Source organism: Leptonychotes weddellii, chromosome 7 (assembly GCF_054177405.1).
Source record: "Leptonychotes weddellii isolate Sample4059 chromosome 7, ASM5417740v2, whole genome shotgun sequence".
Taxonomy (NCBI): Eukaryota; Metazoa; Chordata; class Mammalia; order Carnivora; family Phocidae; genus Leptonychotes; species Leptonychotes weddellii.
The window spans coordinates 22,110,756-22,128,768 of record NC_138375.1 but is presented as its reverse complement, the minus strand read 5'-3'; the positions used below and the strand labels follow the sequence as shown (position 1 = coordinate 22,128,768).

The window sequence follows — 18,013 nt, the reverse complement described above, 5'->3', positions numbered from 1 at the left end:
CCAAGCAGACCTAGAAATGAGGTCCTGTCTGTAATGTTCCCAGGTAGATCCAACCCAGGTAGATTCTTATCCACAGTAGTCTGACATTTGGGGCATCTGACTGCCTTGGATCATATTTGAATTATCTTTATTATGGTCTCTGCATGTTGGGAATCATTTGAAGCATTTGGAATTCTCCAGAGCAGAGGATTCAGCAAGGTGTTCTCTAAGCATTCCCAAGCATAAGTAGATGCTCTCTTATCCTGTAAGTTCAGAGTTCACATTGAGATAGGTCTCAGGGACTGTGTCTTTATTTTTGGAGGGTAAGGATCAAGCCTGGGTTTGGATTATTCTCTGCTGTTTCTTTAGCTTCCCTCAAACACAGGGTACCAGCTGACTAACTCACTAAGGCAATCTGCAAAAAAGGAAGAGGAAAAAAAATGCCTACCTAGTACATATGGCATGCCAATACTACCTACATGTGGAAAAAGTTAAAAAATGTGACAAAGTAATAAAGTCTTTTATTTTTGTAAATTGGAGAAGATTCATCAGACACTTAGTTAAGGGGACAAAAATCAAGGGAGATAAAAATATTTCTCTATCTATAGTGGCTGTCAAAGCATTGTGCTTACGGATGCTACTTTAACTTCTTAAGTCAGTAGAAGCTTTCAGGGCGAAGTGGAGCTGCACTTCACAGTTCCTCTTAATGAAGTCAGTGAGAGCCTTCTGAATAAAAATGCCTCAAAGGATGTGGAATGGAATGAGAATCAGGTTCATCAAAAATGATTAAAAAAAAATACAGATTAAGTAAAAGAAATTTTACCTCAGAGCATTGACAAGTATTGTCTCGGCTCCTTGGGGAGCTCATCCTGTGTCAGCAGCATTCATGGTAGAATTTCCTTTCTGAAACTTGGCTTTTTAAAAGCTGCTGTAACTTGAATGAAAGGGTCTTGTGAAAACGGAAGTTGACATTTTTTTAAAAACTTTCTGAGTTATTAGGGGAGCCCCTTCAAATGAAATTAACTTTAGATCATGGAAAGCAGTGTTTTGCTTATGAAACACAATTCAGGCACTTCAGATGAGCTAAAATACAATATTTTATCCATTGAGTGGGTGGGGAGGGTTTAGGAATTACTTTAAAAAGAACTAAAACAGTTCAAAGCTATTTCTTAAAAATATCTTATTTCATTGTAGAAAGATCTCTCACTGCTCTTATTGAAGATTTGGTTCTGTTAGTAATGATTTCTTACCCTGGCCTACAAATTCTATGATTCATTTCTGTTACAACATTCTGTGTTTTATGAAAGGGTTTTTTTTTTTCTTTTTTAAATCCAATCTTACCTGTGATTAGTCCTGTCCTACTTTCCCATGTCACCTTCAACAGAGTGATAATGCCTGAGTTTCCTCCAAAAATAGACATTATTTGAGTTTCCTTGTTCTTTAGCTGTGGTGTCATTAGGGACTTATGTGGCAGTGCAGAGACGAAGAAGAAATATGTCATTCGGTTCTGAGGTCAGCCTCGTCTGGGGAGGAAAGAGCAATCTGGTGGTGAAACACCCTACAAACTAATATCTCTGATTCAATTCGCAGGAAGCTCACTGGGATTCAGAGATATGACCAACATTTTTTTCCCGGTAAAGAGACCTGTATCTATGTGACCTAGATTATTGACCATTAAAAGTAGATATGCATCCTCTGCAAAGTACAGTCATAAATTTGAGGGACTAAGAAGCACCTTAACAGCTTTCCCCTGCAACTCTTCCAATTCTTGAATCTGTCTTCAATAGCTTCTCCATGTGGTTCTCTAGTCTTTCTAGTTACATTCCCTAAAAGAAAAACCCATACTTGAGATTGTGAGCTCTTTGAGGGCATGGGCACTGGGTTTTTGTTGTTGTTGTTTCTGCCTTCACTATCTCCTGAGTCTAAATAGTGGCTAATACTTATTAAAAGCTCACTAAAGTTTTGTTGAATAAATTAATGAATGAAGGGCCACTTTAAACTACCTTAACATAACTGTATACTAATTGTGACATAAAAACATATATAGGACCTACCTTCTTTCTACTCCTTCTCTCTCCATTTCTTCTTCCCTTCCTCCTCCTTGTGGCACCCATGCTGGAAATGAGAATCTAACATTTAGCTCTTTGTACAGGTAACTTCTTACCTGTTCTTATCATTAATGTGATTGAAGGAGGCCTCATTTAATGCATGTTAAGGGTTTACTAGCTAGGTGACCATTTTACTTAAGTTCCACACATCTCAGTTTTTCCATCTGTAAAATGGAGATGATAATTGCATCTACCTGAGATGATTATGTGAAGACCCAATACAATCTTGTATATAAAGTACTTCAGAACAGTATCTGACCTATAGTTAAGCATTCAGTACACATTAAAAAATTGATGCCTCATGAAAAAACCTTTTCTACATGTATTCATCTTTGACTATTCTGGTTATCTCTTGCTGCATAACTGCATCATTGTCTTTCATTTTTCTCACATTGACTGAGCTCACATGTGTGATTGTCACTTGGGTTCCTCACATGTGTGAGTAGGAACCCAGAGACATCTGAATATTTGCCCTAGTTGGATGCCCGAGAAGGCACACACCAAGGCTGGGAGTTGAAGCTGGATGTTGCCTGGGAGCTCAGCTGAAGACTGTCAATTAGAGTGTCTACATTTAGCCTCACCAGGTGGCTTGAGCTTCTCGCAGCATGGTGGCTGGATTATAAGAGGGAATATCTCAAGAGCAAGCATTGTAGGAAATCCAACTAGAATCAGCAAGGCTATTAAGATCTAGCCTCAGAAGTTACATGGGATGACTCTGCCATATCCTGTTGGCCCTGTAGGTCCAGTCATGGGGCTTGCCTAGATTCAGAGGGGTAGATAAACAGATTCCATTTGTTAAGTGCAAAAACTGGAAAGTTTCATCAGCTACATTGACTATAATAACTTTTTCTTTTATATTTGAGATTAAACTCACTTATGTATTATTTTTCTTCTGAAATGTTTAAAGCCATACAGAAAAGTTTAAACCCTCAAATCCCTTTTTCATAGGATAGGCTTTCAAAAGTCAGAAGATTGTTAATTGATTTTAGTGAGTATTTCTCTGAATGAATATTTCTAGATTCTTCAATTTTTCTATAGAAAAACATGGTTTAGAAGTCTTTGGATTTGGTTCTTGGTCTTAAGGATTGGATGTGGTGACTGAAATAGGTAAAAAAAAGTGGTTAAAAGCAATATTATCAGTCATGGTTGGTTTCATTAGGTTGGGTTGAGTGGTGTAGCTAGGCATCCATTTCACTCTTTTATCTTCAGATCAGCCAATAGAAGGAAATTTGAATCAAAATCATTCATACTGTGTATTACTTGGTTATTCATATTCATATCTCTAGCCTATCATAGTTCCAACATAATAGTAAATAATATTTTATAAGTCCTCTTTAGCTCATACAGTGTTTTTACATAAAATATTGCATTTGATCTTTAATAATACAAGCTGTGTTACCTTGTGTATATTATTTCTGCATTTCCATGAATATATCGAAGCTCAGAGAGTTTAAAAGATTTTTCCAATAAGGGGACGAGGATATAGGTATTCAGTTTGTGTAAATTCAAAAATATTCATTTATCAAATTTCTTATTCTTTTCCATATAGTCTTCAAAATCAGTAGTACGCCCAACAGTCATTGTCAACAACATCTTTCCACTTGTTTAACACCAGTATAGTATCTAGAAAAGCTGCAATTATTTTCCCAGCTTCCCTTGTAGCTAAGGGCTATCATGTAGCATATTTTTGGCCATTAAGACATAAATAGAAGTCTTCTAGGAGGATTCTGGAAATATTTATTAATTGTTAAAGAGGAAAGATGAAGCTGATACTATCCTTTGCACTTTCTCTTCCTGCCATGAATGTAGTGAAAATGTCCACATGTATTAAACTAATACAGTCTTCTTGGTTTAAGCTGATAATGGTTGTGTATTGTTACCAGCAGCAGAACACATTTTTAGCTAAAAGTGCCTTTCTGCCTGTCCTTCTCCCTTCCCTTCCCTTCCCTCTGCTCCTCTCCCTCTCCTCCCTCCTCGCCCCTCCCTTCCCTTCCCTTCCCCCTTTTCTCTTCTTATTTTTTTTCTTTTCTTCCACATGTGATGAGTATTGAAAAGTGTGAGTGATACTAAAGAAGAAATAAAGCTGTTTTAGAGGAGTTTGATGACTATTGTTAAGAGATTTTACTATAGACCTTTCATTTTTAGGAGAAGAAATCTACAAAAACAAAGCAATTAGAATGATAAAGTACTGAACCTAGACATACTCTAATTGACTAAGAAATTATAGAAATATTTTTTATCTTCTTGTCTCATTTAGTCAATATGAATATTCAGTATGTTAACTGTTTAATAATTAGTTAATTATTTACAACACCAGTAGGAAATTGGCTATAAGTGAGTCATAAGATTGGGAAAGATATTTGGAAGTATTTTGTTGTTATTTTAAGAAAGCACAAAATGAACCACTGATTCACTGGTGCATTAGATAAACCATGCTGTTGTAAGCAAAATATTAATGTCTGTAAAACAACCAAGAGGAAGTGTATGTTCTGATAAAGATGGACGATGCATTCATCTCAGTTGGTTACATCTCTTTCCATTACCGTTTTCCTGTCTACACTTCAGCTCAGGGCATGTAGAGTTTTTTACTGGACACTTGCTCAGTGAAGTTTCCTTTGCCTGGGATGTATTTTCTTTTTTCATTGGTTAGGTTCTATTAATCCTGCAAATCTCAGTTAAGGCTTACTTCCTCTGGGAAGATTTCCCTGATACATAAGGTTAGCTAGTTTTTCCATATGGTTCCATAGGGCCTTGACTTTCCTTAATCATAACTCACAGTTGCTTGTTTACTTGTCCATTTTTGCCATCATGATAGAAAGAATAATCTTTTCTTTCACTCTTTTTTATATTTAATACAGACTCCTGTCTAATTTTCCAATTTCTTCTTTGACATTCTTTATATGCCAGAGAGCTATCAGTCTTCTCATTTTCCAAATCCTTGTTTGCCAAGTATGAATGTTCAAAGCCAGAATAATTTCCACATAACATATACTGCATTTTCCTACCTAAAAGATCAAAGAAAGACACTATGCTTGACATGATTTATTTTTGACAAATATGTGTAGCCTGCTTTAATATGTGAAAACATTATTCATTAGGTTCCTGAGGGGGAGAATTATGTCTCACTGGATATATATCTCCATTTTAACAAAGCGTTTCTCTTTCCAATTTTGTTTTGTTTTGTTTTATCACCTCGTATCTCAAAAGAATACATATTTTTAAGTATAAATATTCCTGAGATGGATTTCACAGTATGTAATATAGGTGATTTTAAAACTTCTAACACGGTGAAGTTATTTAAACCTAATTTGAAATTCATTCTTGGGTTTTCTTTTGCAAGATTTTTATAAGAGTTGCATAACATTAACTAATAGCCAAATCGGTGTTCTAAAACTCAAATTTCCTTTATTCACCTTCCAAATTAGCTAATTGATCTATATTTTCCTTTGTTAATCTCATATTTTTCAGTTCATTTACACAGTTATTTTCATTTTCTTTTTGTGTTTTATTTTGCGTTGTGACATCTCTGACATTATTCTTTTATTCATATTATTTTTATGACATCTTGCACAATTGTGAGTCTTCAATTATTCAGCGCTTAGAAAAATTCAAAATTGAAACTCATTAGCCTGCTTGCTTCTTTTTATCCTCATGTTTTTAGGGAATATATGACGATATATATCTCCTTTTCCCCCAGTACTCCTTTGCTAACAAAGAGCACCAGACACCATTGGGTTGCTTAACCAATAGTTGGAAAGCATTTTTTTTTTTTTAACCTTTACTTTTCATTAACTCTCCATATGAAATAAATCTCAAAATACTCTACATATGCTTCCTCAGTATCTCTTGTATTAGTCTATCTTTCCTCCCCACTGCTACTGTCCCACTGGGCTTTTGTCATTTCTCATCTAACTTAGTGAGAAAATCTCTCAACCATTCCTTCTTGCCCATCCCATCCTATCTCCTTCCAAGTGATCTTTCCAGAGATTACTTTGGAAACTTCATGTTTTAGTTCTTTGTATGCAATCACAAATTATTTACAACTCTGTGGGAAATAAAGTTGCTTAATGTGTGATTAGGCTCCAGTCCTACTGAATTTGTTTTTGTGTTTTCAAACAAATCTTATTCTTTTGCCTTCTTGATCTCCTGACCTTTAGCATATAATGGTTCCTTTGGCTGGAAAACTCTTGTCCCTAACCTCCTGCCCCACCCACTTTCTGTTTCTTCCCAAGGCCAATTCATCCTCAGGTCTCAACTTCAAAAAGCCTTTGAAGCCCACCCTCTCCTTCCAAGTAGGAGGTTCAGTGTTTTCCCTTGATGTCCCATACTTTCTTTCTCCTTCCTCTTAGCCCACTGAACTCTTATGGTCCCTTGTGCCTCCCACCTTACTGGAAATTCTGTGAGACCATTTATATATTTTTTCCTGCCTTGTCCCTGAGTCAGAGCACGTAATTGTTACTTATGAAATATGTTAATTCATAAAAGTTATTTCCTGAATAGTTTTGATTGTTTTCTCTTTTCCCCTTGGGAACATCTCTGAGAGAGAAACTATTCCTTTAAGGAAATAAAGTGCTGTAATTTTTTTTTTCTATCAATGTTATGAGCTTTCTAAAATTATGAATTTGAAGTCTATATTTTTTTATCTTTCTCACACCTCTCTTAGTATTTCAAACTCCACAACCTTGTGATCACTATCTTCCAAATTGTCTTTCTTGAGAAAAATGAGTCACTGTTTGATTTTTATGTGCACTGACTGTGACCTTAAATTGTTACTTTATTGTGCATAACTCATAGTGCCTTAGATTTATTTAATTGGAAAAGTCCAATTGTGTGGTTTCTAATTCTGCTACTGTAATGCTGCTAGGCCAAGGGGAGGTATAGAGAAGTTTTTAAATTACTTGCTATTTCTATTAATTAATAATTGGTTCAGTTCTCCTTAGTAAAATGTAATATCCCTTTAATTGTACTAAGATCCCTCTATTATGGAGTGAAAATAAGGTAAAAAGCTATATGACATGCTATTTTACAGATAAAGCCTTGCACAAAATGGTTTAGAAAATTAGTAACTGGTGCTTTGTCAAGACATGAAATGATTACTAACTCTCTAATCTAATAGAGAATATTTTATATGATAAGAAAGTGAGATTAAATAATTGCCTCCTCAAATACAAGTTTTTTTTGACTTGGAACTACCAGTATGAGGGAGAAGAGAAGTAAATTTAAATTATACAGCATTAAAGACAATAATTTTTGGTAACAATATTTTTTAGAGTTTTATAACTCTTTAGAGTTTCATAATCCACAAGAACATGAAATAGGATGCTTACCTTTCTTTCCAACTTTAAATCCTTCAGGATGATTAATTTGAATTTATTGACCCTGAATTCATTTACCAATAGCAACTCATAGATGCATGAAAAAATATTAAGACATTGAATTCCAATATCTAACCATGAAGTGGCTTCTTAGGATTGTTTGGCAGGCAACTCACTCACTTGTCTCCTCAAATTCTTTCCTTTGTCCGGCTAACTAACCACACACTAACTATCAAGTCTTTTAGTACTTACCCATTAACCAACTTTGCCTACCCAAGTCATCATATCCATGTTGTACACACCTATTCAGATATCATCATCAGGGCATATCTTTTCTGCTCCCCAAGAGTACGCCCTAGACAGCCATGTTTCTGCTGTGTAGCCCTGCTCAACCACCCTCATGGCCATGACATGCCTGCCTGCTATGTTGAACCTCAATATATCCAATACTTAGTACTATCACTGTACACGGTAGATGCTCAATTCTTTTGAATGAGTGCATAAATGAATGATTGGGTGCCTGACTCAAGCTGGACTCCTCAAATCCTCTCACTTGAAAATTACAACTGAGAAACTTGGAACTGGGGATTGGTGGCTTGATCCCATTAATCACAGAGCTCGAGAGGGAAAAATCTACAAGTTGCTGATTCAAAGTTAATCTATTCCACTGAAGTATGGTTCCTACTCCACTGAAGTATGGTTGCCCAGCTCTACTTTAGAGTATATATTGGGTAATCTATTGTGTGAGATACGTTTCTTAAAATTGCTAATTCATGTATTCTGAGGAATCATTTTGATTTTCTGAAAGCATTTGTGTGTGTGTGTATGGATAGGAATAGATTGCACATATGCACGTATATATGAGTATGTATTGTGTTCCTCTAATTATAGCAGACCGAAAGGAAATACGTCAGTTGGGTATTTGTGAATTATATCTGTGAATGTGTGTTGTTATCGACCTGAAATTACATATAGATTATTACTTTTTGTATGTTTTTCTCAGCATCAGATATGTATATATCTGGGCATAAAAGTTTGGGAAGGCATATGTTTAAAATTAGTATGAGTTATGCACGTACAAATAGATGTATTTAGGACAATGTGTGATTTTACTGTAACTTACCATTTTTTATATGTTCTCATTATGGATTGAAAGCCACCATGCCCTCTTTTATGTTTTTCATATTATGGAGGGATTTTATTACTCTGTTTATTTTGTGTCTCTGTGTTGTTTTTATTAATTTAAAGATCAATCTGTTCTTTTAAAAGTTCTGACTAAAAAACAACAAAAAACAAGAAGGAAATCAAGGCATTTCTTAGCTACTTATTCTTTGTGTCATCCTCTTTCTCCTCCTCCATTAGCCACATTTGTTCTGGTTCATTGGTCAAAGTAGGCATCTTATGAGAAAGATGTTTCTATTTAGAGTTTCTTACACTTGAGAGATGAAAGTATTAAATAATGTCTAATTTTGAGGTTTCCATTTCCTTTTTATTATATTCTTTCATATTGAAGGATTGTAGCCATTTTTACTAATACCATTTTGATTAATCTTTCTTTAACATCGTAGACTGTTTTAAAAACAGAATATTCAGTTTGCTGATTATAAAATGATATTTGGAACTCTAATTTCTGTTTATTTTTCATAAGCTTTAAACAATGAAGAGATAACATATTACTCTAAATTTGTACTTGCTTCTAAAACAGAAACTTAAAACATTTCTTAATAATTATGAATATGTAATTATGAATATGAATGGGTGTTTTCTTGATATGAAGGGGTGTTTTTAAGATGCACAGATGAGAAACTCAGAATTCACTGATTTCTTGCAGGAGGTCCCATTCCAGGCTTGGTAATAATCCTTTAATGGAGAGAAGCTCCAAGTGTCTGGATCCCATATGACTTAGGATTCTAATTGCATTGTTGTGTTTTATTTTACATGAGTGATGAAATGACTGCATGTGAATAGTTCAATGTTTTATCTAGAATTTTTCCCATCTCTAGTGTCAGGAACAGTGCAGGATATTCATTTTTCCCCAAACCTCAACATATTTTGGAGATGATTTTCAGTAGGGGTAGGGATAGGAGTCATTCAAAGGGAACTGGCTTATACTTTATTTTGGTGTGAGGAATAGGGTTATTGAAGTCACTTGGTAAGCAGTTTTAATATTGGCAGTTTCTTTGAGTCTTTTCTCATCTTTCAAATTACATTCATTACTTCATAAGGGGTTTTTAAAGGATGGTGAGGCAATACAAAGGGTCACACTGTCAGATTAGACCCAGGGCAATCATGAGACACAGGCAATTGCTTCTTCCTTTGGGGAAGCCTGTCCCCACCAACTCAGCTCTCAAAATGTCCTTCATCTCTAGCATTGTTAAAGCCAGTCATGCCCCACTAAATCCATGCATTCCATGTTTTTCTTTAATAAGTATTTAGAAAAATCAAGTGTATCCCTCTAAGAGTATTTCATAGATAATTAGTCTAGTTAAGAGTCATATTTACACTGGCATTTGACTGGGGTCATTCTTTATGGTTTTATCATTTTAGAAAAGTTTATCTTTCTTGGTTTAAGTTGGTTTATCATAGTAGTCTATCTTGTTTTGTTGTCTTTTAGGGTATTCCAAGATGGGCCAGGAATTCAGGCTCTTCAAGGTTAACATGGCAGTCTGAAAGTATGAGGGTACATTTCAAATGAGGTAAGACTGATTTAGGTGCTAAATCATGGTAGTCTGTGATGTAGTTTTGATCTGTCACTGTGTATGCTATCCTGTGCCATCATAGAGCAAAGGCAAATTTGAATTATATAATGGAGATGACTGTATCAGAAATATGTAAGAAATTCTGGTTTCTACTTAAAAATATTCTTCTTGAAGCTTTAAGACTGTTTTCAAGGAAATTTTTTTCTAAAGAAACAGGCCTTTACTGAAACACCAGGGAATAATGTCAATAAACTGAGAAAAATGCCACAAGCCTATTTTTATTGATCATATTTCCATGGATTTAAATGTAATTTTTAGAGTTATTACCAAAAATACCCTTTTCTATTTATTTTTTAAAATATTAGATCATACTTTGACCCTTTTAACGTGTAGCTGGTGTAACACATTCTGTGAGGAGTTAGAAAAATTCAGTCTGTGATCTGCCCTTGACATGATTAGTCAGTTATTTCCTACATAAGTGATAATAAATGTTAAAGAACAGGTTATACAGCTGGTGCTTTTTCTCAAATCAAGTATATTAATATTTAATTTACTAAATTGTTAAATTGTACAAAACATATTTGAAAAATCTACTACTATCTTCCATATTTAATGATGTTGATTTTAGGAAAAGATCATCACATAAACACTAAGGTACATTGATGCGTATATGTAAAGTATATAATTGTTATATTTATCCAAATAATTTAGGGCAGTCCTTATCTTTGCTTGATAAACTACAGTAAAAATGGGCTATGAGAAATGTCTAAAATTTTCAGTGGGGCAAGTTTTCTTTAATTTCAAAATTCTTTTGTTTCTATTTTTTGTAGTGGGGCAATGAAATTTTATATGAATCTGGAATTTCAAGATAGTCTGTTGAGTTTTAAATAGTTCAAAGTTTGACAAGATATTATATAAAAATGATATATATCTCTTTTGGTGCTGGGCCTGTTTCCCCTCTGATCAATTCTTGTTTGTTTTTGTTTTTGTTTTTTCCCCCAAAAAGGAAAATCAAAGGCGAATTGCCCCAACAGGAGGTGTTTCCCCTGTGTTAGCTGTCTCCTGGCCTGGTTTATTCAATGAGAGTTATCAGTTGGCAACTGATGGGCCCTGGAAAGGATTATTTCTCCCATTTGCTCTGCTTCAGACAGTTTCTTAAGCAATAGGTGAATCTCCTCCATGGGTCCACCTTGGTCCCCATCTCCTGGTAATCCAGGGCCCCAGGCCCAGATGACATCACCACTCCTTCCTGTTATCTCTCTAGTCTATGGGTAGAAGTGGCTTCGTGCTTTTGCTAATCTCAGTGTTGCTTCTTCTCACCTGTCTGGTCATTCAGCAGTTCCATCCTATGTATAACCAATTCCCTTCATTAAATTTTATCAGTTTCAACCACTTAGTGATTTCAGTTTCCTGGCTAAACATTGGTGGAAACCTTATTGATAATAATGTTTTAAAGAATACTCACATATAACCCAAAATCTTTTTTTATTTTTTATTTTTTACCCAAAATCCTTATTATAAATTGGAGGATTTCTGGTAGATCAGCACTTAAGAAGTCTGCATAAGGTTAATTTAGATTAGATAATATAAAACCAAGAAAGCAATTGGGGAATTCATTAATATTCTTTTCTTTTCTAACAGATTATTTGTTTCTCCATTACTGTAAAGCACTGGAACTATTTCTGTACTAGGAGTTACAGTGCTGCTGGTGCTGGTTGTGTGAGAGTTTGGTGTGTGTATGTGTGTACGTGCATGTGTGCCTGTGTGTGTGTGTGATCACGTTCAGGGAACATTTGTTTAGCGGGCTTTAATGCTATCACAGCTAACATTTGTGTGTGTTTGTTTTCTTTATCTCAGCTCTGGTAAATCCATGAAAAACAGATGAAAGCCAAATCTTTCATTATTCCTAAATCCCTGATTATGACATGTTTCTCCTAAAATGTGTCCCCAAAGAGTGAATGAGGCATCTGTAAGTACGCACAGGTTATGGCGCAGTCCCCTCAGCACCATTTTGTCCATATGGAGCTTAATTCTGTAAACTACCTATCACTAGGTATAAAATTCAGACAGAAAATAGCAATTTATCACAAGTGACCAGCTGGTTTCTTCTTCTAAGTGGTTATTTCCTGATCTGAAATCCAGCCCATTCACTGCCCACTTACGTTTTTGAGCTATAAAATCAATAATAAATAGCAAGAACATTCCCTGGAGAGATTAGCCATGCAGTCCAACTGGGAAGAACAAATGAAGGGCAATGCCATAGCACTTTGTGCTTGGATTTTAATGTAAAAAATAGAATGTGGAAAAATGGGAGTGCTCTTTTAATCAAGTTGATCAATAATGCAATGTAAGATTAAATTTAAAATTCCCCTAAATCTAGAAGTGCTCCTTAAAAGCAAATTTTTAGAGAAATATGTTTTCAATTAGTATAATCTTACAAATTATTTTTGTGTATTTTACTGACTTATTGATTTTCCTTTAATATAATTGAAACTGATCAGTTCAAAATACACATTTTGAGCTCTCTTCAAATTGAAATCTTGAAATCCCCCTTAAAATGTTGATATATTGCCCTCTGAGGAAGTGCATCATTACTTCCAAATGCAAATCCAACAGAACTGTGCTGTCCAGAAATACTTCAACCCAAGATAATCAGTTTCCTATCTGGCTTAATTATTTTTGTGTATGTATATATACAATGCTTGAGAGTCTATTTTTGTTTATATAAACGTATATGTACAAGTATACATGTACATTTATATATATACTATCTATAAACTTAAATACACACATATACAAAAATACATGCCTATATGCACATAACACATAAAATTTATCTTAAATTATTTAATGATAGGATATTATCTTTCTAACATGTTCTTATTTCTTTGGTTTACTCTTTCCCATAAGTGTATTATAGGAAAATGAAATAAACGATCTATTATTAAATAATGTTTCCTATAATTCTACTTCTTATAATAGTATATGAAATAAAATATAATAAAACTCTGTGGTTCTTAAGGGCTTGCAAACTAGATGGTAAACATAAACACATAAAAAAATGCAGGATTGTAGTAAAATCATAGTCAGTAAGTACTGATGCTATTTCACTGAATTCTTACCAAAACACGAGGAAATAGTTATTAGTAATTTCATTTTAGAGATAAGGAAATTCATTCAGAAATTAATTTAACCAAAATCTCATGGCTAGTATATATGGAAATTTGAACACAAATATGACCAATTCAAAAGCCCTATTCTTTTCAGCATATAATACTGACTTACATAATAAAAAATTGATACAATAAAATGAAATATATTGGAAGGTAGCCTGTAATTAAAAGACAATCAAATACAATAGAAAATAAACTAGCCATATTCAGAATAGCTTGTGAAATTTTCATAAAAGAGAAGTTTCATTATATCTTAAAAATTAGGTTAGGCAGTAAAGAAGAGAGCAGCATTAATGTGAAAAATGTGGAAAGTGGGAAGGCACAAGATATGTGTAAAGGAGCCAAGAAGAAAAATTTAGCTAGAGTGTAAGATCCAAAAGGGTCAGAGTTTAGAGATATTGTTGAAAATGTTGATTACAGCCAAATTCAGAGTGATGTGAATTCCAGTTCATGAGGTTTAAATAATATCTTGGCACATAAGAAACACTCAGTAGATGTTTTTTAGATTGAATTAATTAATTTATCCTGTAGGCAAGAGGGAGTGTTAAAAAAAAAAAAGAGGGAGTGTTGATGCTTTTCAGTGTAGAAGCATGACATGATGGCAGTATTGCTTTGTAGTGATTCATCTCGTGGCCTTATTCAGCATGGGCAAAACTAAGTTAAGGGACTTTTAAGTATGAGATAAAGTCAGAAGAATTTTAAGGAATGGGTGGATAAAGGACACATTTAGAAGTCATATCAGGAAGTCAAATGTTCTTAGTCTCTGGAAATGGAATAGTTTATTAAGTACTACTTAAAAACACGTACTGAATACCTACTAGGTGCTATGTAAACAAAAGGGAACAGAGTAGCGAACAATGTGGGAAAGGTACAGGCACATAAGAGGTGGAGTGATTCACTATGAGATTAAGAGTAATAGATAAGTCATAAGGGACAGCTGGTTTTAATAGACTTGACCTTGACTGAATATTGAACTTGTTCAAAGGATGCGTAGTGCATAGTAGGAAACATCTGCCTTCCCATAGTACACAGTTTTCTTGTAACAAAATCATTGCAATAAGATGAAAATACTGTAAAGCAATGCTGTTTATATAATTAGACATATATGTGTATGATTATTTCTAGATACTATGAAATGCAGTTTGTTAGCCATTTGTAAATTCTTTGAGAAGGAGAATTTGTTTTATTTTCAATTTCTATAATGGAATCCATAAAAATCTTAATCTATGTAGGAATATATTTCATATGTTTATATACATTAATATTTATATAGTAATATATAATATTCATATAATACATATTATATAAATAGGTACTAGTTATATATAATATTTATATAATATGTATTACATAAATAATAGTTATATATAGTATTTATATAATATACATTGTATAAATAAGTATAACCTTGAATAAATTATATAAATAACTTTATTTTATTTTATTTATTTATTTTTATTATGTTATGTTAGTCATCATACAGTACATCATTAGTTTTTGATGTGGTGTTCCATGATTCATTGTCTGTGTATAACACCCAGTGCTCCATGCAGTACGTGCCCTCCTTAATACCCATCACCGGGCTAACCCATCCCCCCACCCCCCTCCCCTCTAGAACCCTCAGTTTGTTTCTCAGAGTCCATAGTCTCTCATGGTTCCTCTCCCCCTCCGATTCCCTCCCCCCTTCATTTTTCCCTTCCTTCTCTTAATGTCCTCCATGCTATTCCTTTTGTTCCACAAATAAGTGAAACCATATGATAATTGACTTTCTCTGCTTGACTTATTTCACTTAGCATAATGTAGTGTATCTTCGGATTCTGTGAATTCAAAATTTTGATCTGTGATGCTTTGGAGTATGTAGTTTATATATATAAACACTGTTCTTATACATAGAAATATAGATGCATTATATAGTATATAGTATCTATAATAAAATAACATCTATTGCATATTAGGTCTGTTAATATGTGGAAAAGGAGCTGTCATTAGAAGAGTAAATATATGAATTTATTTGGGATTTAATTCAATTTAGAATTTCGTTCACTGAACATTTAATGAATTCAAGTATGAATTCAAACAAAATATGATTGTAATTCTTTGAATTCAATATTCATAACCTCTCTTTTGTTAGAAGGTCCATGATGTTTGATATTTGTTTCTACATTGATAACTTTCTAGAAAACTACATTCTAACACTAAAAATGTCACCAGCATAATACTGTAAAAACCACATTTCAAATGTAACAACATGGCACATGTCATTCAAACATAATTGCTAGATATGATTAAGAACATTTATCCTTTCAGGAAATGGAAGTAGCAAACATTTTTCTTTTACAGAGGTGTCCCCTTTGTTCTTGTGAACAAATAGAGTGAATGCCTAATGAAGTGGTTTGTGTGTATTGTCAAGTAATAGTGTTCCTTAAACCTGCCTCTAAATTTCTGAACTGGATTGTAAATGTGACATGGTGATTTTCAGATGCTTCTGCTTAGTTAATAAGGAATTCTACTTATAAATTTTTCAGCTTACTCTTGAAAGAACTTAGAATTCCCAGTAAGATGCTCCATTCTCATTCCATAATCAAAGGCTATTAACCAAGTTGATAGAAATGTATGCAGAACAGTAAAATCTGGCCTAGAGTCTTTTTTTTTTTTTTTGGTAGAATTGGATGAAGTTTCTCCTGTATTTCATTGCTTAAATGAATAATTTAAGAAAACCAAGCATTGACATATTTGAAGGGTTGACAAGGGAGTAACTGGAGAGTGAATATGACAGTGGTAATCCCGCCCTGTTAGATGATGTGGACCATATTTGCTTTCACAAGGTGATGTTATATTCCTTTAAATTTTGTGCAATCAAAGTGCTTGAACACTGGCCATTTTTATCTCATACAATCTGAAAAGACCAATTTGCTATCAATGAATACAACATGAAGATAGAGGGAGGGTGCCCACCTTTATTCAATAAGTAAGACCGTGAACTAATTTCTTTATATTTATTTGTCAGGATATTTCTGAAAGTACAATATAAAGCTATTACAGGAAGTGTTCATTTAAAAGGAAACCCTCTTTACTGGAACTTTTGGGAAAAAAAATATTTTCTCATACTGGCCCATTAGAGATTGCATGGGTAGAATAATAAGTAACACAAAAAGTAAAATCTGAGCAGAAAATCAGTAAGGGCAACAGGAGCAAAATACTCTTCCCCTCAAAGAAGTGATTTCTCCTTTAGAAAAGATTTTTGTTTTTGCATTTTAATGATGCTATATCTTGGGAGTATCTGAGAGAGTTTTATTTCCAATACTAAAAGAACACAGTAGTTTCAAATATGGATCCCAAGCTCCAATGTTGCCTGAAAGTTAATAGTAACAAATAAGAGGTAGGAGTAAGGACATTAACCTTTTTTTTTCATATTAACTAATGATCCATGGACTATTTACAATCAAGATTTTGAAAGATAAAGTTTGAAAGTTAAATTGTTTCATCCCTTAATCAAACTTTTTATCATATTTTATCATATAACAAGGGTTTCTTATTTATTAAATATTTTGATGATTTAGTAAATGGCAGGCACGATGCTACTGGCTAGGAATTGAAAACCTTAGGAGATGATCCCCAGACATTGTTTGAAGGATATAATGAAAGTTCCAAGTCCTATTCGATTAAACATTCTCATAAATTAGAAAAGATGGACTTTCATTGCTATCAGGCTTTAGAGAGTGAGATAGAAGAATACTTATATTTTACTACAAAGGGACAAAAAAAATTAGCTGAACTAAATCATCTGAATTTAATACAGCAAACCTATCACAAACTTCACTTTCTTGGTGAAAATGAGCTTCCAAGGCCTCACTGTTTGATTTTTCCAAGCTTGATTGTTTTATGCTAAATTTGGTATCTTAGTGACAGCATTAAAGGAATGCCTGTGTATGCTTCTAAAATGGGCTGCAGCTACTTCTCAAACTAACTTCTTGGCTTAGTTTCCACATTTTTCTGTTTGAACATGAAACAGTATTGGAGTCCCAAATACTGACTATTAATCCTCTCCTCCAAATATGTGGCAGTTCTAAAATTCTGAATGGCTTGCTTTTAAATTCTTTCACTCACTTCATTTGATTAATAATTGTTCCTTTTATGTACCTTAAACAATTTTTTTTCAAATACTTTTTATAAAAGGCAACTGTGTTCCCACTTAAGTACTTCCATACTATGGCACTTTGTACATAGCATTTCTATTTCCAAATATTGGAGGTATGGGAGAAGGAAAAACATGTTTTTAAAGTGATTGAGCCTATATATGCCTGTGTGGTTGTTTTTTTCTGTGTTTATGTGGACTTGTCATAAACCTTATCTTCATGCTTGCATGAACTTTGCCATCTAGAAATGGAAGATGGGTGGAAGAAGGTGCTTAAAGGTTGATTACTACCCTGAGATCTGAGGAAGCTCAGACAAATTTTACTTATTATTCTAGACTTTACCAATGTTTTAAAGTGGACACCAGAACTGATTATACAAAGGCCATGTATATACTTAAAAGCCAATTATTAGGTCAATATATTTTTTAAACCATTGGTTTAAGAGTAAGCCATTTTCCAACAATAAGATAAATATACAACATTTCATAATAATTCCTATATTAAGACATTCAGAGACCAATTTCTTGATTGTATGAACTATAATGCACAAAGAAAATGTGACTTCTTCAGGTCATTGCAAAAGCATACCTGAGGGTAAAGGAA

At 33.7% G+C, this 18,013-nt stretch overlaps 1 long non-coding RNA gene across 1 annotated transcript in view; it reads left to right on the top strand.

The window, feature by feature from the left end:
* Window positions 1–10,091, top strand: part of LOC145722535 (uncharacterized) — a 394,482-nt gene extending 384,391 nt beyond the window's left edge. The window contains exon 3 of the long non-coding RNA XR_014146862.1: window positions 10,017–10,091. This is a non-coding gene — a long non-coding RNA (uncharacterized LOC145722535). The remainder of the gene's footprint in view (window positions 1–10,016) is intronic.
* Window positions 10,092–18,013: the final 7,922 nt, after the last annotated feature.